The sequence below is a fragment of the Triticum aestivum genome, chromosome 2A (genome assembly GCF_018294505.1).
Source record: "Triticum aestivum cultivar Chinese Spring chromosome 2A, IWGSC CS RefSeq v2.1, whole genome shotgun sequence".
In the NCBI taxonomy this organism is placed as follows: Eukaryota; Viridiplantae; Streptophyta; class Magnoliopsida; order Poales; family Poaceae; genus Triticum; species Triticum aestivum.
The window spans coordinates 258399753-258426126 of NC_057797.1; positions in this window are offsets into that span (position 1 = coordinate 258399753).

Below are 26374 nucleotides of genomic sequence, written 5' to 3' on the forward strand. Positions count from 1 at the left end.
TCACCATCGTCATCACCAACCATCCTCCATCACCAATTTCATGATGCTCACCACCGTGCGTGAGTAATTCCATCGTAGGCTTGCTGGGCGCTGATGGGTTGGATGATATTTATCATGTAATCGAGTTAGTATTGTTAGGGTTTGATCCCTAGTATCCACTATGTTCTGAGATTGATGTTGCTATGACTTTGCTATGCTTAATGCTTGTCACTAGGGCCCGAGTGCCATGATTTCAGATCTGAACCTATTATGCTTTCATCAATATATGAGTGTTCTTGATCCTATCTTGCAAGTTTATAGTCACCTATTATGTGTTACGATCCGTTAACCCCGAAGTGACAATAATCGGGATACTTACTGGTGATGACCGTTGTTTGAGGAGTTCAGGTATTCACTATGTGTTAATGCTTTGTTCCGGTTCTCTATTAAAAGGAGGCCTTAATATCCCTTAGTTTCAATTAGGACCCCGCTGCCACGGGAGGGTAGGACAAAAGATGTCATGCAAGTTCTTTTCCATAAGCACGTATGACTATATTTGGAATACATGCCTACATTATATCAATGAACCGGAGCTAGTTCTGTGTCACCCTAGGTTATGATTGTTACATGATGAACCGCATCCGGCATAATTCTCCATCACTGATCCATTGCCTACGAGCTTTCCATATATTGTTCTCCGCTTATTTACTTTTCCGTTGCTATTTCTGTCATCACTACAAAATACCAAAAACATTACTTTTACTACCATTACCTTTTGTTACCATTACCACTATTATCATATTACTTTGCTACTAAATACTTTGCTGCAGATATTAAGTTTCCAAGTGTGGTTGAATTGACAACTCAGCTGCTAATACTTGAGAATATTCTTTGGCTCCCCTTGTGTCAAATCAATAAATTTGGGTTGAATACTTTACCCTCGAAAACTTTTGTCCCCTATACTTGTGGGTTATCAAGACCATTTTCTGGCGCCGTTTCCAGGGATCATAGCTCTATTCTTTGAGTCACTTGGGATATATATCTGCTTATCATTATGAAGAACTTGAGAGATCCAAAAACCAAGATCTATCCCTCAACTACGAGGGGAGGTAAGGTACTGCCATCTAGCTCTACACTTGATTCACCTTCTGTTTTGAGTAAGCTTGCGACACCTACACCTACTTCTGCTATTCGTTCTAATATGTCGCATATTATTGATGATGCCACTTCTGCTATGCATGATACTTATGATGAAACTACCTCTATGCCTGATACTACTGTGCCACTTAGTGCTTTTCTTGATGAACAACTTGCTAGGGCTAGAGATTTAAAATATTCAATCTGATGACACTAATGAAAGTGATGATGAAGAACCACTTGCTATTCCTAAGGGTTATGTATTTGATCAAGATGCTTCTTTAGCCATTTTAGCTTGCAGAAATAGAACTGAACTTAAAAAATATTAGCTAAATGGAGTAAGTAATCTCTAAATGATAAAGTGAAACCTGACCCTGATTTTGCTACTTCATCTATCTTTTTACTGATAAGGATTATGAATTCTCTGTTGATCTTGATATAATTACTTTGGTTGAATCTGATCCGTTTTATGGCTATGAATCTAAAACTATTGTGGCACATTTTACTAAACTGAATGATATAGCTGCCCTGTTCACTAATGATGAGAGATCGCGTTAATTTTATATACTCAAAATATTTCCGTTCTCATTAAAGGGTGATGCTAAGATATGGTTTAATTCTCTTGAACCTGGTTGTCTGCGTAGTCCCCAGGATATGATTTATTTCTTCTCTGCTAAATATTTCCCCGCTCATAAGAAACAAGCTGCTTTAAGGGATATATATAATTTTGTGCAAATTGAAGAAGAGAGTCTCCCACAAGCTTGGGGGAGGCTTCTCCAATTACTTAATGCTTTGCCTGATCATCCTCTTAAGAAAAATGAAATACTTGATATATTTTATAATGGACTAACCGATGCCTCCAAAGATTACCTGGATAGTTGTGCTGGTTCTGTTTTCAGGGAAAGAACACTGGATGAAGCTGAAATTCTATTGAATAATATGTTGACAAATGAAAATAATTGGACACCTCCGGAGCCAATTCCTGGGCCTATTTCTAAACCAACTCCGAAGAAGAGGGGTATTCTATTTCTCAGTCCTGAAGATGTGCAAGAGGGAAAGAAATCTATGAAAGAAAAGGGTATTAAAGCTGAAGATGTTAAGAATTTACCTCCTACTGAAGAAATACATGGTCTTAACTTACCGCCTGTTGAAGAAACATATAATCCAAATCCTTTACATTTTGAAGAAAATCATGGTCTTGATAACCCGACACAGGTAGTAAAGGTAAATTCTCTCTATAGATATGATGAAGCTGTACTCCCATTTACTAAATTTGCTAGCCCATGCTTAGATGATTTTGATAAATTTATGGCTAAGCAAGAAGATTTGAAAGCTTATTTTGGTAGAAAACTGAAATACAATTCAAATATGCTTGGACACTTGGGTGATTATATGGCTAATGTTAAAAGTGAACTTAAACTTATTAGTAAACATGCTTCTATGGTTACCACTCAAGTAGAACAAGTACTTAAAGATCAAAATGATTTGCTCAATGAATTGAACAGTAAGAATAATGATAATACTATTAGAGTGGCTACTAGAACTGGTAGAAAGACTCAGGAACCTTTGTATCCTAAAGGCCATCCTAAGAGAATTGGGCAAGATTCTCAGAGAAATAATATAGATGCACCTACTTCTTCTAAAAAGAAGAAAAAGAAAAATGATAGGACTTTGCATGCTTCTAGTGATCCTATTGTTGAAACACCTGAGAATCCAAATGATTTTTCTATTTCTGATGCTGAAACACAATCTGGTAATGAACCTGAAACTAGTGGTAATGTTAATGATAATGTTCATAATGATGCTCAACCTAGTAATGATAATGATATAGAAATTGAACATGCTGTTGATCTTGATAACCCACAATCAATGAATGAACGTTATGATAAGTGAGATTTTGTTGATAGGAAACATGGTAAAGAAAGAGAGCCTTGGGTTCAGAAACCCATGCCTTTTCCTCCCAAACCATCCAAGAAAAAGGATGATGAGGATTTTGAGCGCTTTGCTGAAATGATTAGACCTATCTTTTTACGTATGCGATTAACTGATATGCTCAAAACCAATCCTTATGCTAAGTACATGAAAGATATTATTACAAATAAAAGAAAGATACCGTAAGCTAAAATTTCCACCATGCTTGCTAATTATACTTTTAAGGGTGGAATACCAAAGAAACTTGGAGATCCAGGAGTACCCACTATACCATGCTCAATTAAAAGAAACTATGTTAAAACTGCTTTATGTGATCTTGGAGCCGGTGTTAGTGTTATGCCTCTCTCTTTATATCATAGACTTGATTTGAATAAGTTGACACCTACTAAAATATATTTGCAAATGGCTGATAAATCAACTGCTATACCCGTCGGTATTTGTGAGGATGTGCATGTTGTAGTTGCAAATGTTACTATTTTAACGGACTTTTTATTCTTGATATTCCCGAGGACGATAGTATGTCTATTATTCTTGGAAGACCCTTTTTGAATACTGCAGGGGCTGTTATTGATTGCACTAAAGGCAATGTCCCTTTTCATGTTAATGGTAATGAGCATACGGTACACTTTCCGAGGAAACAACCTCAAGTTCATAGTATCAACTCTATTGGAAAAATTCCATCGATTATATTTGGAGGTTTTGAATTTCCTCTCCCTACTGTCAAGAAGAAATATGATATTCTTATTATTGGGGATGTGCATATCCCCGTTGAGGTAAAATAGTGTTATTCGAAATTTCTCCGATTCCATGTGTATTCGGAATGAGTTCGTTAACAAGACATGATCAACCTTGTTAGTGGATTCCTTTTGATGATCATGAGATGGATGAAACTAGAATGCACAACCTTCTGTACCCCACTTTTACTTTTTGTTATTTATATTAAATAAAATAAAAATAAATATTTTTCTGTCTGCTATCTGATTATCCATGCAATATAAAAATACCTCGAAAATAAAAATTTCTCCAAATGCCCTGAAAATTAAATATGATTTTTCTAGAATATTTGAGGATTTATGGAACTGAATACATACCAGGGGGGTCAATCACCATGCCACGAGGGTGGAGGGCGCGCCCACCCCTCTAGGGCATGCCCCCTGCCTCGTGGGCCCACGGTGGCGCTCCTCCACTTATTCCTACACCCACACACTTCATCTTCCTCCCCCAAACACGAATAACCAACTCAAACCCGAGTCCAAGCTCGTTTTGCTGCCATTTTCGATCTCCTTGCTCAAAGCACCTCTCACAAAACTGCTTGGGGAGATTGTTCCTTGGTATGTGACTCTTCCATTGGTCCAATTAGTTTTTGTTCTAGTGCTTTATTCATTGCAAATTTTTGCTGAGTAAGTGACCCTTTTCTTGAGCTTGCATGTCAAATTTATATGGTCAAAAGTAGTTTTGATGCATCATATAGGCCCTAAGCACTTGTAGGAGTAGTTGCTATCAATATTATTGAGTTCGGTTTACTTTTATTTTGAAGTTACTAAAAAATTTCAGAATTTTTCAAAGGAAGAAAAATGCTTAGGAAAATGTTCCAAGGTGGTTCTTCCAAAAAGCAAGGACCCATGCTTGCAATGCGTGATGCTGACGAAGAGCCACCAAGAGACGCTCCAGTGCGTCCTTGTGAGTGGCCTTCTGAAAATTTTATGGATCAAGCGGGAATAAAAGAAGAATTCAACGCATATTTGCGTAACGCTGATCTCGTGAGCTTCGAGGAAGAGAAGTGCAGTCAGTATCATAAGCTCACTAGCTCCTTTGTGAGGAGGTTTGAATTTTTCAACTTCACATAATTCTCCAACTGTCCTGTTTGATCTTTATGATAAATCTTATACCATGGACTTAGAGGATTTTACCACTGCATGCAAACTTCCACAATGGGGTAGTATAAGGGATCCTCGTAAATCTGAATTTAGAGATTTTCTTGCTAATATAACTGTGGGAGAATCTAGAGATATTACACAAGCGACCATAGGGAGCATTCACTTTCCTGCTATACATTATTTTGCTCTCTTCATAGGTAGATGCATAAATGGTAAAGATGAGGCATGTCACGTGTGTGTCCCTGACCTCAGTATTCTTAGGAGTGTTGTATTAGGAGACAAATCATATAATTTGGGAGCCATTGTTGCACGTACGTTGCATCTGAATAGACTTAATGGAGATTTCTTTGGTGGAATTTATGCAACCCGCGTAGCTAATTTTCATGGTATAGATGTGCGCAAAGATGATATTGAATTACCTCCTGCCTATCTAGATTTTAGTGCTATGGTTCACCACCAGTTTGTCGAGAGGAATGAATCACCTCTCCAGTATCGACTAATCTTTGACAGACGCCGTGCTATCCGTATTACTCTCCCTGCTCCTTTTTTCTTTGATTATCAGGCAAGAGGAGGATATACTATTACCAGAGAGGAGGCAGATGAGTACGAGAGGAGAGAGGAGGCTTCTCGTCGCCACGCTGCAGCTCAGCAAGCGATAGCTGCTGCATCACAGTACGACCCCATCTACTATTATGGATATCCGCCAGGCCAGCCATGGCCATAGACCAACTTAGGCCAAAAGCCTAAGCTTGGGGGAGTACGTATTTCCCACAGACATTATATTGATGCTCACACACTCATTGCTAGATGTCGGTGCTCATACTTTTTCATTGTATCATCCATGCTAGTTTAATTTCCTTTTTATTCTTTCTTCTTGTGTGTTTAATAAACCTTAGGAAAAATAAAAAAATAGTTGTAGCTTTTAATTAGTTTACTTTCCATGCTTGTAGTAGTAATTAAAAAGAAAACCCAAAAAGATTTCCTGTTCTTCTTTCGCTTGTTGGGAGCTTTCCGTGTAAATAGTTTTATTTCTTTTCTTTTCTTTGGGGGTCGATAGGAGAAGACCATAATTAAATTGTTGAAGATTCTCTTATATGCATTATTGTTGATATGACAAAAGAGCCCATATTGCCTTGTCTTCTCATGTTTATTGAATGCCTGCAGATTCTAGCTTAGTCCAATGCACATGCACTATTATTATTATTCACATCATTCGGTCGTGCAAGTGAAAGGCAATTATGACGATATATGATGGACTGACTGAGATGAGAAAAGCTGGTATGAACTCGACCTCTTTTGTTTTTGTAAATATGATTAGTTCATCGTTCCTGATTCGGCCTATTATGAATAAACATGTTTGCAATGACAACTAGATATCATAGTTTCTTGTGCCATGCTTGATTAGCTATGAGTTATAATGGTTTACCTTGCGTACCAACATGCTATTGAGATGGTTATGATGTGGTATCATAGGGTGGTATCCTCCTCTGAATGATTTAAGTGACTTGACTTGGCACATGTTCACGCATGTAGTTGAAACAAAATCAACATAGCCTTCACGATATTTATGTTCATGGTGGATTATATCCTACTCATGCTTGCATTCGATGTTGATTAAATTTAATGCATGTTCATGAGTGTTGTCGCTCTCTAGCTGGTCGCTTCCCAGTCTTTTTCTAGCCTTCACCTGTACTAAGCGGGAATACTGCTTGTGCATCCAAATCCCTTAAACCCCAAAGTTATTCCACATGAGTCCACTATACCTACCTATATACGGTATCTACCTGCCGTTCCGAGTAAATTTGTATGTGCCAAACTCTAAACCTTCAAATAAATATCCTATTTTGTATGCTCGAATAGCTCATGTATCAACTAGGGCTGTCTGTATCTTCCATGTTAGGCGGGTTATTCTCAAGAGGAGTGGACTCCGCTCCTCACTCACGAGATAAATGGCTGGTCACCGGGATGCCGAGTCCCATGCTTTATGCAAACTAAATCAAAATAATTAAAACAAAACTCCCCCTGGGACTCTTGTTAGTTGGAGGCACTCGTTCTTTCGAGCAAGCCATGGATTGATGCTTGTGGTGGATGGGGGAGCATAAACTTTACCATTTTGTTCGGGAACCGCATATAATGTGTGTAGCATGGAAGATATCGCCATCTCTTGGTTGTTGTGTTGGCGATGAAAGTATACCGCTCAAAATATTATTCACCTCTGTTTCAAAACCGAGCTCTGGCACCTCTACAAATCCCTGCTTCCCTCTGCGAAGGGCCTATATATTTACTTTTATGCTGAGTCATCATCCTTTTATTAAAAAGCACCAGTTGGAGAGCACCGCTGTCATTTGCATTCATTACTGTTAGTTTACATTGAGTATGACTTGACTGGATCTCTTTTACCATGAATTACAATGTCTAGTCAGTCCTTGATCTTTAAAGGTGCTCTGTATTTATGTTTTGTGGTCTCAGAAAGGGCTAGCGAGATACCACCTGGTTATATCATATTATGATTGTTTTGAGAAAGTGTTGTCATCCGAGTTTTATTATTATGGCTCGCTAGTTGATTATGCTATTGATATGAGTAACTTGAGACCGATGCGTTATTGCGAATGTGGTTAGTTATAATCTTTGCTGAAAACATGAATGCTGGCTTTACATATTTACAACAACAAGAGCAAACAGAGTTTGTAAAAGTTTTTCTTTATCACTTTCAGTTCGTCAACTGAATTGCTTGAGGACAAGCAAAGGTTTAAGCTTGGGGGAGTTGATACATCTTCAACGTATCTGCTTTTCCAAACACTTTTGCCCTTGTTTTGGACTCTAACTTGCATGATTTGAATGGAACTAACCCGAACTGACGTTGTTTTCAGCAGAACTACCATGGTGTTATTTATGTGCAGGAGCAAACGTTCTCGGAATGACCTGAAACTTCACGGAGACACTTTTCAGAAAATAAGAAAAATACCGGCCAAAGATGAAGGCCAGGGGGCCCACCGTCTTGCCATGAGGGTGGGGGCGCCCCCCTACCTCCTGGGCCCCCTATTGCCTCTCCGACTCCAACTCCACCTTCATATATCGAGTTTCGATGAGAAAAAATCAGAGAGAAGAAATCATCGCGTTGTACGATACGGAGCCGCCGCCAAGCCCTAAAACCTCTCGGGAGGGCTGATCTGGAGTCCGTTCGGGGCTCTGAAGAGGGGAATCCATCGCCATCGTCATCATCAAGCATCCTCCATCACCAATTTCATGATGCTCACCGTTGTGCGTGAGTAATTCCATCATAGGCTTGCTGGACGGTGATGGGTTGGATGAGATTTATCATGTAATTGAGTTAGTTTTGTTAGGGTTTGATCCCTAGTATCCACTATGATCTGAGATTGATGTTGCTATGGCTTTGCTATGCTTAATGCATGTCACTAGGGCCCGAGTGCCATGATTTCAGATCTGAACCTTTTTGTTTTCATCAATATATGAGTGTTCTTGATCCTATCTTGCAAGTCTATAGTCACCTATTATGTGTTATGATCCGTTAACCCCGAAGTGACAATAATCGGGATACTTATCGGTGATGATAGTAGTTTGAGGAGTTCATGTATTCACTATGTGTTAATGCTTTGTTCCCATTCTCTATTAAAAGGAGGCCTTAATATCCCATAGTTTCCATTAGGACCTCGCTGCCTCGGGAGGGTAGGACAAAAGATGCCATGCAAGTTCTTTTCCATAAGCATGTATGACTATATTCGGAATACATGCCTACATTATATCAATGAACTGGAGCTAGTTCTGTGTCACCCTAGGTTATGACTATTACATAATGAACTGCATCCGACATAATTCTCCATCACTGATCCATTGCCTACGAGCTTTCCATATATTGTTCTCCGCTTATTTACTTTTCCTTTGCTATTGCTATCATCACTACAAAATACCAAAAACATTACTTTTACTACCGTTACCTTTTGTTACCGTTACCACTATTATCATATTACTTTGCTACTAAATACTTTGCTACAGATATTAAGTTTTCAGGTGTGGTTGAATTGACAACTCAGCTGCTAATACTTGAGAATATTCTTTGGCTCCCCTTGTGTCGAATCAATAAATTCGGGTTGAATACTTTACCATTGAAAACTGTTGTGATGCCCTATACTTTTGGGTTATCAGCAGGCATCGCCCATTCTTTCGAAGGAGGTAGCATGCTGGATTCCGGAGCAGCCTCGGTCTCCGGAATTGAGTCTGGCGGAGGGTCGAACTAAGTACGGCCCTCCCCACTAGTCTCCATGGGGATTAATTCCCCTTGGTGTCCGGCGACGGGGATTTCGCCTTCTGGCGCCTCCTGAGCCTCTCCCTCGCCTGGAGCAATCCTTCAGGACAGTACCTCTACATCATCCTTGGCCTTGGGGGAGTGAGTGGATAGTTGTGAGTCGCTGGCCATCGCCTTGGAATCCAGCGAGCCTCCTGACGAGGATCGCGGGGACTTGTTGTGGGCCGGACTACAATAACATAATCAATTATGTTAATGCAATAAGGAGGAGACATTTTATGGGCGGGTGTAAGCCTTAGCACTTACGATGCGGCCAGAGGCTTAGTGTGGGAGTTGTGGAGGCCGCCCTCTTCTTCCTCCCCATCAGGGGGAGAGTCGTTTTCTCCTCCTCCTCATCCTCGTCGTCTTCGGTGGCAGGGGAACAGGTCTTGTCTTCGGACGTCATGTCTGAAGTGCCCTTCCGGCGGTGGCCACTCCAGACACCCTTGGCCTTTCCTGTGGCCTTCTTTTCTGGTGCCTTATAAGGCGCCGGCTCCAGCATCTTCGCTAAGTGCGGGATGACTCACTACTAGGAAAAGGCCTACTAGTGGCGCACCAGTTTTGCCTAATAATGGCGCACTACTGGTGCGCCACTAGTACCACACCACTAGTATTTTTTACTAATGGCACACCACTGGTGCGCCATTAGTATACCAAATACTAATGGCACACCTATAGTGCGCAAGTGCGCCATTAGTATGCCTAGAGGTGCGCCATTACTATCTGACTTAGTAATGGCGCACCACATAGAAGTGCGCCATTAGTAATAATTTTTTTTCAAATATTTTTTCAAATATTTTTTTAATTCTTTTTTAATTTTTTTTTCTTAATCTCGGGTCACTATGGCTTAATCTTGGGTCAATATGCTTAATCTCAGGTCAAATCGCACTCCGTGGTCAAACTTCCCGAAAGGTCACCCATCCTCACACTACTCCAGCCCAAGAACGCTTAACTTCAGAGTTCTATCCAATCCCAATACCAGCTCACTTCACATGCACTTGTTGATATATCTAGCATATCAATCCTATTAAACCTTGTTGACGTTTAGGACTTTGTTCATGTTCATGAGTGTGATGAAATTTTGAAAAAGTATTTCAAACTTCCATTCATATTATGTATCATATTTTGAAAAACAATTCCCGACAAAAAATCGAAACTAATTTTTTTCTGTTACTAGTGGCGCACCTAGCATACGGTGCACCACTAGTAAGTTTGAAATTTTTTGAATTTTTTTGTCTCCAGATCTTAAAAGCCCCGTAACTTTTTTCTGTTAGGTTTTTGAGGATTTTGAAAATGTTTAATGGGGTTCCCCTAGTTAAATTCGGATGTAACTTTTCGAGTAGATGGTTTTTCATATAGAAAACTTTTTGATCCGAGTTCGTATGCAAAAGTTATGCCCATTTTACAAATTCCAGTAGATGATTTTGTAAATTTTCCCAACAACTAGACGACATATCACATGGGAACTTATTTTTTTATTTTTTTTTGACATTTTCATCATTTTCTATTATTTTTTAAAATTGAAAAGGCGGTCCACGGGGGGGGGGGGGGGGTGCGTGCGAAGGAATTTTTGGGCCAAGTTAGCGCACCACTCCCACGGTGCGCCATTACTAGTTTTCAAAAAATATAAAAAAAAAATTGAAAAAAAATTACTAGTGCCGCACCGTGGATGTGGTGCGCCATTACTAGTTAAACTAGTAATGACGCACTATCCCCTGGTGCGCCATTACTAGTTTTGAAAAAAAAATAAGAAAATTGAAAAAAATTTGATTTTTTTTACTAATGGCGCACCATGGATGTGGTGCGCCATTACTAGTTTAACTAGTAATGGCACACTATCCCCTGGTGCGCCATTACTAGTTTTGAAAAAAAAATAAAAAAAATCTTGTTACTAATGGCGCACCAACACATGGTGCGCCATTAGTATATAGTAGTGGCGCACCACATGTCTGGTGCGCCATTAGTGTCAATTTCATCTATAGCCCTTTTCCTAGTAGTGACTAGTTCTTCAGGCAGGGGAGCCGGACACTGGATCTGCTTCGCCTTCTTCAACTAGTACTGGAAAATCAATGATAATAAAAGCTTAGATGTCACCCTTGAAACAAGCAAGTAGGAGATGTGTTGAAAATAACATACCTAGTTGGGCAGGTGATTTATGTCGTGGCCACGGTCCTAATCTGTGGCCGGCGGTATCTCGTTGCTCTTGAAGAGAAACTTCTAGGCATCTTCGTGAGCTGTTTCGAAGAGCCTTTCCAAGGTGTGCTGCTTTTTCGGGTTGAAATCCCATAGAGGGCAGCTTCAGCTCTGGCAGGGGAGGATCCGACACACCAGCATCACTTGAGTTATGTCGACGAGTTTGATGTCCCTATCAATCATGCTTTGAATGCGCGTTTGCAGTGCCATTAGCTCGTCTGACAAACACCAGTTCCGGCTCTTCTCGACCTAGGAGATAAGTCGCACAGGAGCGCCGGAGTTGAATGCTGCAGCTGCGGCCCAGGTGGTGCCGCGGGGTTCGGTTGTGTAGAACCATTGTTTCTGCCATTCCTTGACAGACTCCACGAATGTGCCTTTTGGCCAAGAGACATTGGTGAGCTTGCTCACCATGGCGTCCCCGCACTCTGCGTGCTGTCCATCCACCATCATGGGCTTCACGTTAAAGGTTTTGAGCCATAGCCCGAAGTGGGGGTGGCTGCGGAGGAAGGCCTCGCACACGATGATAAACGTCGAGATGTTGAGGAAGGAGTTCGGGGATAGATCGTGGAAGTCTATCCCGTAGTAGAACATTAGCCCGCGGACGAAGGGGTGGAGTGGAAACCCTAGACCGCGGAGGAAATGGGGGAGGAACACTACCCTCTCGTCGGGCTTCGGCGTGGGAATGATTTGTCCTTGGGCTGGAAGACGGTGGGCGATTTCCTTCGCCAGGTACCCTGTCGCCCGAAGCTCAGCGATGTCCTCCTCCTTGACGGAGGAGGCCATCCACTTTCCTTGACCTCCGGATCCGAACATGGTTGAGTGCTTTCTCGAGTGGGATGCAGATGAGAACTTGGGCACTAGAGCTCAAGAGTGGAAAGGAAGGAGGAAGGCATGAGGGAAGAAAGAAGAATCTTATCTCCTAATAAGGGCAGTGAATATTAAACGCCACCCTCCTCGCCTCAGAATTCGCCTGCTCCCAAGGGCTGTATAAACGACATGGTTGGGTTACCCACACCCGTATTAATGAGAATCTTGCAATAAGGCGACACGATCTCTGCTTTGACAAGACATGCCAATGGCAACCGCGTCTCGAAACATGGAGCGGCCGGCAAAAAACTGTTCGAAATTATGACTGGGTGGAAGTAATGTCATGTTGTAAAAGTTGTCAGCAGATTGGACTTGTGTATTATTATATTCTTTCTATGGTTGTGTGTAGAGTATGTTACAGGTTCAGATACGATCAATTCGTCTGAAGACTATTTTGGAGTTCGGAAGGAGGAACCCGCCTTGTAATGCCGAAGACAGCACTACGCGCCGGATACCTTGTCATTGAAGCCAGGTTCAGGGGCTACTGAGGGAGTCCTAGACTAAGGGGTCCTCCGGCGCCCGACGTGTTAGCCATGGGCCGGACTGATGTGCTATGAAGATACGAAGACCGAAGACTGCACCCGTGTCCGGATAGGACTCTCCTTGGCGTGGAAGGCAAGCTTGGCGACCGGATATGTAAATTCCTTTTTCTGTAACTGACCTTGTGTAACCCTAGATCCTCCCGGTGTCTATATAAACCGGAGGACTTAGTCCGGATAGGAGACTCATTATCATAGCCATACAAGCTAGACCTCTAGGGTTTAGCCATTACGATCTCGAGGTAGATCAACTCTTGTAATACTCATATTCATCAATATCAATCAAGCAGGACGTAGGGTATTACCTCCATAGAGAGGGCCCGAACCTGGGTAAACACCGTGTCCCTTGTCTCCTATTACCATTGACCTTAGACGCACAGTTCGGGACACCCTACCCGAGATCCACCGGTTTTGACACTGATAGAAATATTTTGCTGAATGTGAGCTTCATCATTTTTTCCTTTATGTCTTGGAACCAAGTGATTCCAGTCAAACAGATGGGCGTAGTGAAAACCGTCAACTCCAAGCACGACTAAAGAATGTTATTTCTTTAGACACCATGAAGCAAGCTCTAGAGAGGAAGGATGAGGAAATCGCGAGCGCCCAGAAGGTGGCCAAGGAGAAAACTGAAGTAGGTGAGAAAAGGCTGGCTTTAGTCGGCAAGCTCGAAGAGGATACGGCCGTGAAGACTGCCGTTGAGGAAGGGAAGAAGGAAGCTGCTCAACTTAAGGAGGAGAAAATCGTCCTGACTGACAAGGTGGACTAGCTCAGTCGGAAGAGGGATGAGCTGGAGGAATACTTGGCGGGCCTAGCGAACATGTATATCTCGCTAGAAGGTATCCTTTCTCACCCGAGTGAATTCTCAAGAGCTTCGAAGACAATGTTGCTGTCGACTCACTTTTTTCCTCTTTCTGCGGAGTTCTGCCAGAACTTCGAGCAAGAAACATAACATATTGAAACAGGTCTAGACCCCACCAAATCACTCGTCAAGGATGATGTCGCTATGAATGTCCTGCGACTTGAAGCTCGCCTTGACAGTGTCCTGGGGTACATCGCTCGATTTAAGGTTGCACTAACAAGGATAGACAAAGAGCTGTGGCCAGAGGACACACTTCAGAACGACCACGATTCACTGATGACTCATCTCAATGACATCCCTGGTCGATTGCAAGCATGGAAGAAATCAGCTGCCCGTTGCGGAGCCGATGTGGCCACTTGTTCATGTCCACTTCAAGGAAGCTAGGGAAGACAAGCTGAAGGCTCATGAAGAAGCTCTAATTTGAAGGTTTTACGGAGACCTTCTTCGATGCAGCCACTAGGAGTGCAGACTGCATTGATCTGGACACCTTTGTCGAGCCTGCGAGTCCTCCGCCTGGTGCGTGAAAAAACATTATGATCCAAACTATTTTGCCTCAGAATGCCGAGGGATCCTGTAACCATTAAACTCGTTCGGGTCTATCACCCGAGTACTTTTGCTTTCATTTCTAAACTTGGTTGATTTATCCGAATATTACTTTCCAGTTTATTGCATATTATGAGTGAACGGATTTATGTACTTAGGCGAGGGCAGGCTCGCAGCTAAGTTTCGGAGTGGGTGGGATTATCCACTCGGAGTAGATTTTTAACTTAGGCGAAACTGGTTCGCGGCTAAGCCCCCGAGTGGGAGGGATGCTCTCCCCTCAGAGTTGTTTTTTAACTTAGGAAAACATGGTTCACGGCTAAGCCTATGAGTGGGAGGGATGCTCTCCACTTGATGTAATTTTTTAACTTACGTGAAACTGGTTCGCAGCTAAGCCCTCGAGTGGGAGGGATGGTCTCCACTCGGAGTAGTTTTCTAACTTAGGCTAAACTGGTTCGTGGCTAAGCCCGAGAGTGGGAGGGATGCTCTACACTCGGAGTAGATTTTTAACTTAGGCGAAACTGGTTTGCGGCTAAGCCCTCAAGTGGGAGGGACACTCTCCACTCGGAGTATATTTTTAACTTAGGTGAAACTGGTTCGCGGCTAAGACCCCGAGTGAGAGGGACGCTCTCCACTCGGAGTATATTTTTAACTTAGGCGAAACTAGTTCGCGGCTAAGCGCTCGAGTGCGAGGGATGCTCTCCACTTGGAGTAGATTTTTAACTTAGACGAAACTAGTTCACGGCTAAGCCCCCGAATGGGAGGGATGCTCTCCACTCGGAGAAGTTTTTTTACTTAGGTGAAACTGCTTCGCGGCTAAGCCCGGCTATTTTTTGAGCCTGCGTTGGTTTTTCCCTTGAAGAGGAAAGGGTGATGCTGCGAAGTAGAGTAAGTATTTCCCTCAGTTTTGAGAACCAAGGTACCAATCCAGTAGGAGACAACGCACAAGTCACCGAATACCTACACAAACAAACACCAACTTGCACCCAACACGATAAAGGGGTTGTCAATCCCTTCACGGTTATTTACAAAGTGAGATCTGATAGAGATGGATAAATGGTAAAGTAATATTTTTGGTATGTTTGGTTTATGGAACAGAAAGTAAAAGATTGCAAAGTAAGTAAATAGGAAACTAAAATTGTAGATCGGACACTTATATGATGGAAAGTAGACCTGGGGGCCATAGGTTTCACTAGAGGCTTCTCTCAAGATAGAAAATATTACGGTGGGTGAACAAATTATTGCCGAGCAGTTGATACAAAAGCGCAAAGTTATGACGATATCAAAGGCAATCACGACGGCATTAACGCCCTTCCATGACGGCATTTGGAACCGTCGCCTAGTGAGTGACGGCGACAGGGGGTCCTTCCCACACCACCCAAAATCGTCAGGGATAGGGACCCTATAGTACTCCTACTCGTTTGTATCCGCATTGCCATCGCAGTTGGTATTCTTTGGTGCTACGTTTACAATGCGCGGCCCATCACAAACGGTTCACTATTATAGAACATGTATGATGCGCGGCCCATCACAAAAGGTTCACTATTATGAAGATTAGCTAATTTTCGTATGAGTGTCGAATAGGATTATGAAACGTCGGACCGCTGTAACATCTCATACATGACAACTAGCGCACACACTATTCTGTGGTGCAAAGTTTATGATGCATACTTCATAAGAAATAATTCATGGTTGCGAATCGTGTATGATAAGGCAACTAACACCAACATTTAGTTTGCCCGCACCGTTCGTGATATTCTCTGACATCGCACACGCTTTGCAAATGGTAACTGTGTGCATGCTGTCACACATTTCCTCTTTGTAAACTGTCTTGAATTATGGTGTATATCGCAAATGTTTGTGTTTTACAAACCGTGTGTGCTGTAACGACCTGGAGAGTGTAATTTCGCCATAATTTAATTGCTACTATTTCAAATTGTACCGTATTTGAATTTGAATTTGAACGCATGCTACAGCTTTATTCATATCCATCAGGTTCAAATAACCAATGTATTATTCGATTCATAGGTACATATGTTCAAGAATTACATAGGAATCAAATTGTCAGGACCCCGATCCTAAGCCACATTGATGTAGCATGTAATAAATCATATCACTTTGCGGCCTCACGCACAAAATCTCCACGGGTGCCACCTTACTTGGCCCGGCACCGTTTGCGCCTTTTGGCTCACGTATATGATAGTGTCGCTAGCATCCATATGACAGAGAACCTGGGCCGACATGACTAGTCGTGAACCCAAAGTGGCACTAACTTACATGGACATGCATACATGACCCAACGAGTGAATTCGGGATGTAGCAGCTGGGCTAGCAGGACTCTGGGGATCTGGGCTGTAGCAGGCTAACAGGACTCCGAAAGGCACCGCGTGACATTTCCCCGAAGGGACAGACATAGGATAGAAGAATGACACATGCCGGCCAGCCTAAGTGTTCCAGAGCAGTAGCAAGCTACCATGGCTCAGCGGAAGCACTAGGAGACATTTCCCGGTAAGAGAGACTACCAAGGATAAACAACTAGATTGTCGGATCCCACACATACCAAGCATTTCAAAACATACACACAATATGCTCGATATGTGCAAATACAACATGGCATCACAACGAAACTCTACAACTCAAAGTATTTATTCATTAGGCTCCGAGGAGCCAAGTATTACAAACATGGGTATCATGACCCAACATACAGAGCATACAAGCAACAAGCACATGCAGAAGCTTAACTTGTCTGAGTACAAACAACTACAAATGAAAAAGACCGAGAAGCCCGACTATCTACAAGACCCTGCCGAGGGCACAAGATCGTAGCTGAGGTAACAAGCTAAATGTCGAAGTCCACACGGAACTACTAGCGAGACTGAAGTCTCTCTGCAAAAATATAAATTAAGCAAACGTGAGTACAAATGTACCTAGCAAGACTTACATCAGAACTAACTACATATGCATCATTATCAACAAAAGAATGGTGGGGTTTAACTGCAGCAAGCCAACTTTGACTCGGTGGCTAACCTGAACTACAACTGCAAGTAACTGTTTTGAGGTGGCACACACGAGTCCACGTATTCACCAATCAATACACCACTATGGATCCGCTCCTGTCTCCCTACGAGAACACCATCCATAGAACTCATGCTTATCTTGCGCATTTTAGAGTATCCACTTTCACTTGTCTATGAATTGTACAGGCAACCCTGAAGTCCTTTACCGCGGACACGACTATTTGAATAGATCATTTATAACCCTGCAGGGGTGTACTTCTTCACACATGCTCTCGCACTTACCACCATGTACATGTCATGTATCTCGGCAACCTTCAAGCAGAAGCATGGCGTGGGAGTCGGCCACGGCCTGACTAACCACACAACTCTCTAGTCCAGGTTTATCGCCTATTCGGGTTCCATCCGCAAGGAGATCCAGCCGGGGTTTCACTCACGGGCCCAAACGATGAGAGCAGGGTTCCCGAGGCACCAAACGGGCATCTCTGTACACCGTGCCTCGTGTCTCTACCACATCATAGCCCACCCCTAGGGTCAGCCCTATGCACGGCCCCCAACACATATCATACAAAAATCAGAAACTAGTTGCAAACTCTTGGACAAAGATTGAGGCGATTAATAAGCCGAGAGGGGCCGAGTTACTGGAACCCAATGTGTGGTAGTAACTGTTCATGGATCACAAACACATAACTCAGTTCCTGAGGATGGTTTCAATGAGACAACCCACCATGTACTCCTACATGGCCTCTCACTGCTACCTTTACCAAATCATGTTCACACACTTAGCTCTCAACAGTAGGACATGTTCACCACATTCCAATTCATCCCCCGATGAATCAGACCTGACTCAACTCTAAGCAGTAGCAGGCATGACAACAAGCAGGAATGAGTAGGCACATCAGATCTCAAACAACTCCTACTCATGCTAGTGGGTTTCATCTATTTACTGTGGCAATGACAGGTCATGCAGAGAAAATGGGTTCAACTACCATAACATGTAACAGTTGAAACGTTGTTGTTCTAACGCAGAAAAAGAGAGCAGAAGCGAGAGAGTGGGATTGTATTAGAATGAACAAGGGGGTTTTCCTTGCCTGGCACTTCTGAAGATAGTATAGTTCTTCATCAGTGTCATCGATCTCATCGTCGGAACCACGTCTATTAAGAGGGGACAAATACAGGCAACAGAGAAGAAACACAATCAATGCAATGCAACACTATGATGCATGAATGTGGCATGGCAATATGCTGTGGTTAGAGCTAATGCAGCTAACAATGATTTAAATGAAGTTGGTTTGAACCCTAGGTTCAAATTCAAACTCCATATGTTAAAGTTCATATGCCATTTAATTGATTTGACCAGATCAGTCGACATAAGTTGCTCAAACATGCATGAAAATGGTACAGATGGATAGATTGGATTTTTCTGATTATTTTTCATATATAATTTATTAAATTCTGAGCTATAGTTGATTTTCTATGATTTTTAGAAGTTTTAACTATTTTCTGAAATTTCCTGAATTATTTCAAACCCAGGAAATCACTTATTGCGTCAGCACCGTGTCATGCCTGCATCAGCAGGTCAACTGCAATGATCGGGGTCAAACCTGACGTGTGGGGTCCACATGTCAGTGTCATAGGTTAAACAGGGGGTTGTCTCTAATCTAACTAAAAGATGAGGGCGCCCGGGCCCACTGTCAGTGAGCAAGGGGTCATTAGCTTAGGGATAATTAGTGGTTAGGCCGGCGTTTAACCGCCGATGACAAGAAGATGCGGCAGCGAGGCTTGGGTCTCTCCCTCCAGCGACCAAACGAGCGGAGGATGGGCTCTATGGTTAGCTAGGGGTGCACTGCATCCATTGGTGCGGTTTGCCTCGCCGGGGACAGACCGGAGCGACGGCGGTGTCAACGGCTGTGGGGCGGAGTTCAGCCGACCTCGGGGACGAGGCTACGAAGCATGGAGGCGAACCAGTGAGTGATACGGGTTCCTGGAGATTCTCTGAGCACGATGAAGCGCTCAAACGCAAGCTCCGGTCGCTAGGATGACGGCGGTTACATTGCCGGCAATGTGGAGTTCACGGGCACGGTGGCGGTCGGAGCTAGAGCTTGCGTGGGAGTGAGGGGAGAGGGGAAAAAGCAAGGGGAGCTCACGGTGGACTCGCAGAGTAGGTCAGTGGGCTCAGGGGCAGCCTGGAGACGGTGAATCGGAGCCGGGGATCTTCGGTGCCCGTTGGTGAAGATAACAATGTTGGCATCACTGCAGGGCTCCCTGCGTCGCGTGGCTCGGCGTTGAGGGAGAGGGCGACGTGTCGGAGCCATTGGGATGTACGGAGAGGGGTAGGGTGGCCGGTCGACATGCAGGCGGCGGACGGTGGCGACGAGCTCCGCTCGGGCTCGTGTGGGGAGAGAGCAGAGGAGGGGGAGGAGCGCAGGGAGAGTGAGAGGGTCCCGGGGGCTTGTGTGGTGTCACAAAAGGCGTCCAGGGGGAGGGGCAGCCAAGCAGGGAGGAGGTGGTGGCATGGCTGCGGCATGCCCGGCACGCAACTGCTTCTCCTCCTGGCAAGAGGAAGAAGACAACGCTGCCCCTGATGGGTTGGGCCTCTTCTGCCAGGTAAGAAGGCCCAGGTGGGGTTTTCTCACTCTCTATTTTTTTGTTTCAATTTTGTTATTTTTTCCATTTTCTGCTACTACGTTGGCTTTAGTAAAAATACTAAAGCATTTAATAAAACTCTTGAAAATATTTGTGGGCACTTCTTGAATATTTCTTGCAGCCCTCATTCAGTTTCAGAATTATTTGAGCATTTAAAATAATTATAGGATTTAAATGCCCTAATTCAAATACCATATGGCTTAATTCAAAAATTCCAGAATGTCCTAGAAACATGTGCACAATTTTTCGCAGAGGTTTTAACCTTTCTAAAAAATGATGAGCATTTTTTAAAGGCATTTGGGTTCATTGAAAAAGATTTCATTTGAACCTATTTGAATTTCATTTGGTGCTAGGGTTTATCAATCCCCATTTCAATTTTCAAATAAAATTATACATGATGCATGGATGCTTTAATGCAAATAGTTACAAGCAATTCTAGGGCTGTGACACAAATAAAAAATGATGAACCACAATTGTACACTTGTACTATTAAAGACTATAAAGAAAGAGGAGAAATACATTCTGGTTGCTGAACAAGGTGAAGAGGAATGCCCATATTGTGCACTCCTCCATGCAGAAGGCACGCACGACTCTATTTCAGCCCCTTGTGATGGCCAACCGCCCATGCTTCACGGTCTTCATGAAAACATCTAGATAATCATCGTCTTCTGGTAGAAATACTTTAACCTTTCCATTCCCACCAATCATGTAGTTTGAGAGTTAATCTTGAGTAAACTGCTTTGGCAACCACTGCAAAGGAAAAATATTCAGACATTGTCATCTTAACACAACTCATTATGGGCAGTAAAAAGAAGGCTGCAGAGTTCTTACTTACCATCTTGTAGTTCGTTGTTGTCTTGGATTAAGTGTAAAAATATATTTTAATTGCCATCTTTGGACCCATTTGACTAACAATATTTATTAGCTTCCACACTTGATGCTGGTTCATCGATATCTCATTGCACCATACGTAGAAACGGTCAAAGAGCGGATCTTTACCAAAGACATATGTACCTAAAAGCACCAAGTTAATATTAGAATCTAAATAGCAATTGCAGAATGATGTAGTACAACACTCTTTTATAATATCTTATAACATCCAATATAATCACATATTAGATGAATTAACATCTTATATTACGGGCCGGAAGGAGTTTAGTGCATTCTTACAAATTATCGGCTGATTAATTGCTGCTATATCCATGGGTTATAGTTAGTTTGAGCTAGTTCGGGCTCAAATAGCCCTAAAGTATATCTAAACGTGAGGGCTAGTTTGAGGTTGTTACATCTATAACCCACCCAAAAAAACTATCCAACCCAAGAGGTGCTAATTGGAGCTAGTTCTCCTAGTGCATTTATTTTCAATATAACCATGCCATCCAAACAACTCGTGAGCTAGAAATTAACTCTAACCTCTAGCTAAGTTGAGTATCCAAACAGGGATGTGTTGTTGTTGTTGTTGTTGTTGTTGCTGTTGCCGTTGCTGCTCTTCTACGAATATCTAGACAACATCACAACATTAATGTAACACTCTTCCTTGTTGCTATGTAGCCTAGGATTGCATATTTAGACATTAAGTACAGTGCATATTTCTATCCTAGTTAACCTAACGATAAATGGGTTGCAGACATATTTAGTTAAAAGTCTGATTCACTGATTAGTGCCTTATCAACCCCCGACCTATATGGTACCAGCTACCGATATCTTGAACAATGAGCATATATAAACCATGGGATGAAACTAACCTCGATGGAAAATAGTAGTCGTTCCCAAAATTATCCATGGCAGATAGAATAATCTCAGAAAGATAGCTTCAGTGTGCAGGTTTAAGGATGGTAGTAAAGCAAAACAAGTGGAAAGGTGTGTTAACTGCAACAGGCCTGACATTTAACAACAAGCAAACATAGTCATCCAAACTGGTATTATGCTGGTCTAAGTACACTGGTTATTGTTAAATAAAAATGGAAAGGCGTGTTAACTACAAGATGCAGCAACCAAATGTAGTCATTCATAGTGGTATTGTGGAAACTGGTAGTGATGAAACTGAACTGCATAGTGCATACTTGCACATACAAAACATCACGTTGTGAATAACTGGAATAAACAAGGCATACTACGAACAACCAAACATAGCATTTGAAACTGGACATATGCTAACTACAAACAACCGAACAATCAAAAAACTTTAAAAGAGGCATATGCTAGCTATAACAGGCTTAACAACAAAGCAAATATATGCATTCCTATCGGTATGTTTAAAACTGGATAGATGAAATGTACTGCACAGTAAATAATTGCACATATAGGGCATCACATTGTGAACAACTGAAATAAACAAGGCATACTGCAAACAACTAGATATAGCAATTAAAACCGGACATATTCTCACTACACTACAATAGGGACTTGACAAAACAAATCATTGGTTTCCTCCTGTGAAGAAGCATGGCAAAATAAATCATGGGTTTCCTCACTTGTCATAGATGGGCTCGTTCCCGTGGGAAGAGCACAGACCCTGGATGCACTCCATGTTGTCCGCAGATGGGCTCCTTCCCCTTGGAAGAGCACGGCTGTTGGGTGCCCTTCCTAATGTCGCGGACGAACGCTTTCCCCTTGGAAGAGTAGATGGGCTCTTTCCCCTTGGAAGAGCTGGAAAGGGTGCCCTCCTCGTGGTCCCCGTCGATGAGGTCTGACTTGGAAGCTGTGGATCTCAAGCCAGCGTTGCAAAACGTGTCATTTAGAAATGACAAAAGGAGCTCGATGGCGATGTAGGATGGAAAATTGTTGACAGTGAGCCAGAGGAGATCAGCGTCGGGGCCGTGGATGAGATCAATGGCGGTTGAACCCGAGGGCTTGGGGGTGGGCCACTTAACATGTGTCATTGCCCGCCTCAGGCCGTCGCCGTCATTGACCTCTATGTCCTAGCCGGTGGCTGAGACATGCTCGCATACTCTAGCCTGCTACTTGAGTGCTAGCCACCAGCAATGGTCGTCAGCTTCGTCGGCGACATCTGGCAAAGAGACCGTGATACATCTCTTTTGGGCCAGTCGCTCCTCGAGCTCCACGGGAAGCATAGCTGGGCTTAGGCTGTGACGCTCTGGAGTGAGAGATGGGGATGGGGATCTGTGGGGAAGGGGGCTTTTGGCAAGCATCTTCTAAGAAACTCATGGCGGTCTGGGTATGGAGATCCATGGGTAAGCTGCACGGGCCAACTGGTAGATGTTAACAAGGGAGGCCTTGCGGCGGTGGCAGGGACCTTGCTAGGGTTTCGACCGAGGAAGGGGGTGTGTGTTGCGCACGCCTGAGGAGGTTTTCGTGTGTGTGTTTGTGGAGGGGGGCGGGGGTTGCTTGAGGAAATGATGCGGGTACTGAAAATTTTACTACGCGGGAGTCAGACGCGGGAGTGAAATGCCGGGGCAATTGAAAATTTTGATGATGGTGCATCGCACATGGTCTGGAGATAACAATCGTGTGTTATGAAACAGAAAAACCCTCGAGCCGGGCAGATATTTTCGAGGGATGCAGGAGGGATTGGGAACAAGAAACATCGCACACGGTCCAGAGATAACTACCATGTGTTATGAAACAGAAAAACCCTCGAGGCGGGCATATATTTTCTAGGGATGCAGGTGGGATTGGGAACAAGAAACATCCTGCACGGTCAAAACACAATAACTGTGTGTTATCAAACAGGAAAAAGCTGCAGGTGAGTAGATATTTTCAGTGGGGAAGCCTCGTGGAGCCTAATGTACTGTGCGGATGTGTGCGCGACAGGGGCACTGGCGTGGCACACTGTTAGTTTGAGTGAAACCGTGTCTCTTGCATCATCCGACTTGTCTAATGTTCATAAATTTGGCGAAAAATGATGCAGGAGAGGTTCAGAACACAACCACACTTGCATGTGGACTAAATTTATGTATGAAAAGGGTGGTTTGATTTTCAAATACCTAATGCAACTTCGATGTGGCACCTATCTCGCAAAGCGCACAGTATTGCATGCGCCCCTCATGTCGGCACACAGGGGATCCTAAGCTATGAATGCATGCCCCCTCCCCCCCAACTGAGGTTCACCTAGCAAAGTGCGAATTCTAGCAGCCCCCCTCCCTCGAGTCGGCACGAAGGGAATCCTAAGCTATGAATGCATGCCACCACCAACGAAGGTTCACCTGGCAAAGTGCGAAGTAGCTAGCAGCCCCTCCCTCGTGTCGGCACGAAGGGAATACTAAGCTATGAATGCATGCCTCACCCCCCCCACTGACCGAGGTTCACCTACCAAAGTGTGAAGTAGCTTGTAGCCCCCCTCCCTCGTTTCGGCACAAAGGGATCCTAAGCTATGAATGCATGCCCCCCAACAGAGGTTCACCTAGCAAAGTGCAAAGTAGCAGCTAGCAGCACCCCCCCTCGTGTCGCCGCGAAGGCAGTCCTAAGCTATGAATGCATGCCCCCCAACCAAGGTTCAGCTAGCAAATTGCGAAGTAGCAGCCCCCCTCACACACACACACACACTTTCAGTCCGCGAGCCAGAGAGGCATCTCTCACGAAGATGGATCGTAAAAAAGACCAAGAACAATCCACCTTGGTCGTACAACCTCTCTCTTGTTGTTGGTCAAAGTGATGGCCGTCCATGTGACCCTGGAGATGGGCTAGCTCGCTAATAATCATGAAGTAGCTAGTCCCCGAAAACAACCACTGCATGCGTGTGGCCCAAACATATGTATGGAGAGGTGTGTTTTTGAGTAAAAATGGAAAAACTTTGATGTGGAACCATGATTTCAAACTAGAAATCCCCACACTATGTGAGGGTTAGGTTGACGATGCATATGTATGTTACACTATAGTTCAAGCCAATGACGGGGATTCATGCATGCATGCATGCATATATATTCGCTCAAACTTAATTAGGTCTTAATCTCACCATGACCTATAGTATGCTAACACGAACCAAATGAAGAATCCGCCATCGTAACCTATCTTGTTGTCGGTCAAGGTGATCATGGATGTCCACGCCAGCCCACGAATGTATAGGCTTGTAGCCGATAACCAGGCGAGGGAGTGTACCGTTCAAAGGAAACCACTACATGCATATGTAGGGTGGTGATGCGTGCATGCATGTTTGAATACCATTTCACAACATTGATGTGGCGCATGCATCAAAATTCGTACGCTTGATCCCCACACAAAGCAACATCGGTTCATGACATATAGTTGTACTAGCCACTTAGACTCGATGGGAGGGATTCATGCATACACATGCATGTGTGTGTGCTCAAACTGTATCATGCGTGTCATACAAGAGCATGACATATATATATATACCGTATTACAAAAAAAATCCCCTCCCAAGTCAAATTAACCTCTCTTGTGTTGTCAGGCAAAAAGTAGTGATGGACCAAGCGGGCCCACAGATGGAAAACATCGATATCGCTGACAACCGCTTAAGTGCGTGCGAGAGGATAACGACCACCGCTTTGCATGTGGGCCAAACATATATATGTTGAATACCAGAAATGCACAACTTCGATGTGCCACATGCCTCAAAAACCGTAAACCATGCACCCACACATAGCAAGGTTCATGAAATGTACTACATATGATGGTCCTCTTCCCCTCTTCACCGCATACTATATGCTCCTGTCGTAATATGTACAACCCAAAAGAATCCTCATCGATTGTGAAATTAATTAACCTTTCCCGATGTAGGTCAAAGTGATGCATGCATATGCATCGATGATGGCCTCGTGGGCCCAGAGACGGAAGCATCACACGTGAGTGTCCTAGCTAGGATAACCACCGCGTGCATGCATGTGGCCCAAAGAGGTGTTGTGTGATGTTTGAATAGCCAATTTCACAATTTTGATGCGGCACATTCCTCGGAAATGGAAAAGTCCTGACACTGAGTGAGATGTACTTCTTCACGGGCGCGTACGTATAGTATATATGCTAGTACCCTCCCACCTCTTCGATGCATACTATATATCACTGATAACCCACAAGTATATGGGATCGCAACAGTTTTCGAGGGTAAATGTTTCAACCCAAAATTATAGGTTCGACACAAGGGGAGCCAAAGAATATTTTAAGGTATTAGCAGCTGAGTTGTCAATTCAACCAGACCTAGATATTAATTATCTGTAGCAAAGTGGTTTGATGGTAGTAGCAGCAACAATAGTAATAGTAACATTGGTAGCAGTAATTTTCTAGCTAGTGTAACAATTATGATAGCAACAGTAACTTAGCAGAAACAATAATGAAAATTTCATAGGTATTGGATCGATGACTTGTTGGATGATATTCATCATGCGACAGTTATAACCTAGGGAGATACGACAGTAGCTCCAGTTCATTGATATAATGTAGGCATGTATTCCGTAAATAGTCATACATCCTTTATTAAAGGAACTTGCAAGACATGTTTTGTCCTAACCTCCCGTGGCAGCGGGGTCCATGTTGGAAACTAAGGGACATTAAGGCCTCCTTTTAATAGAGAA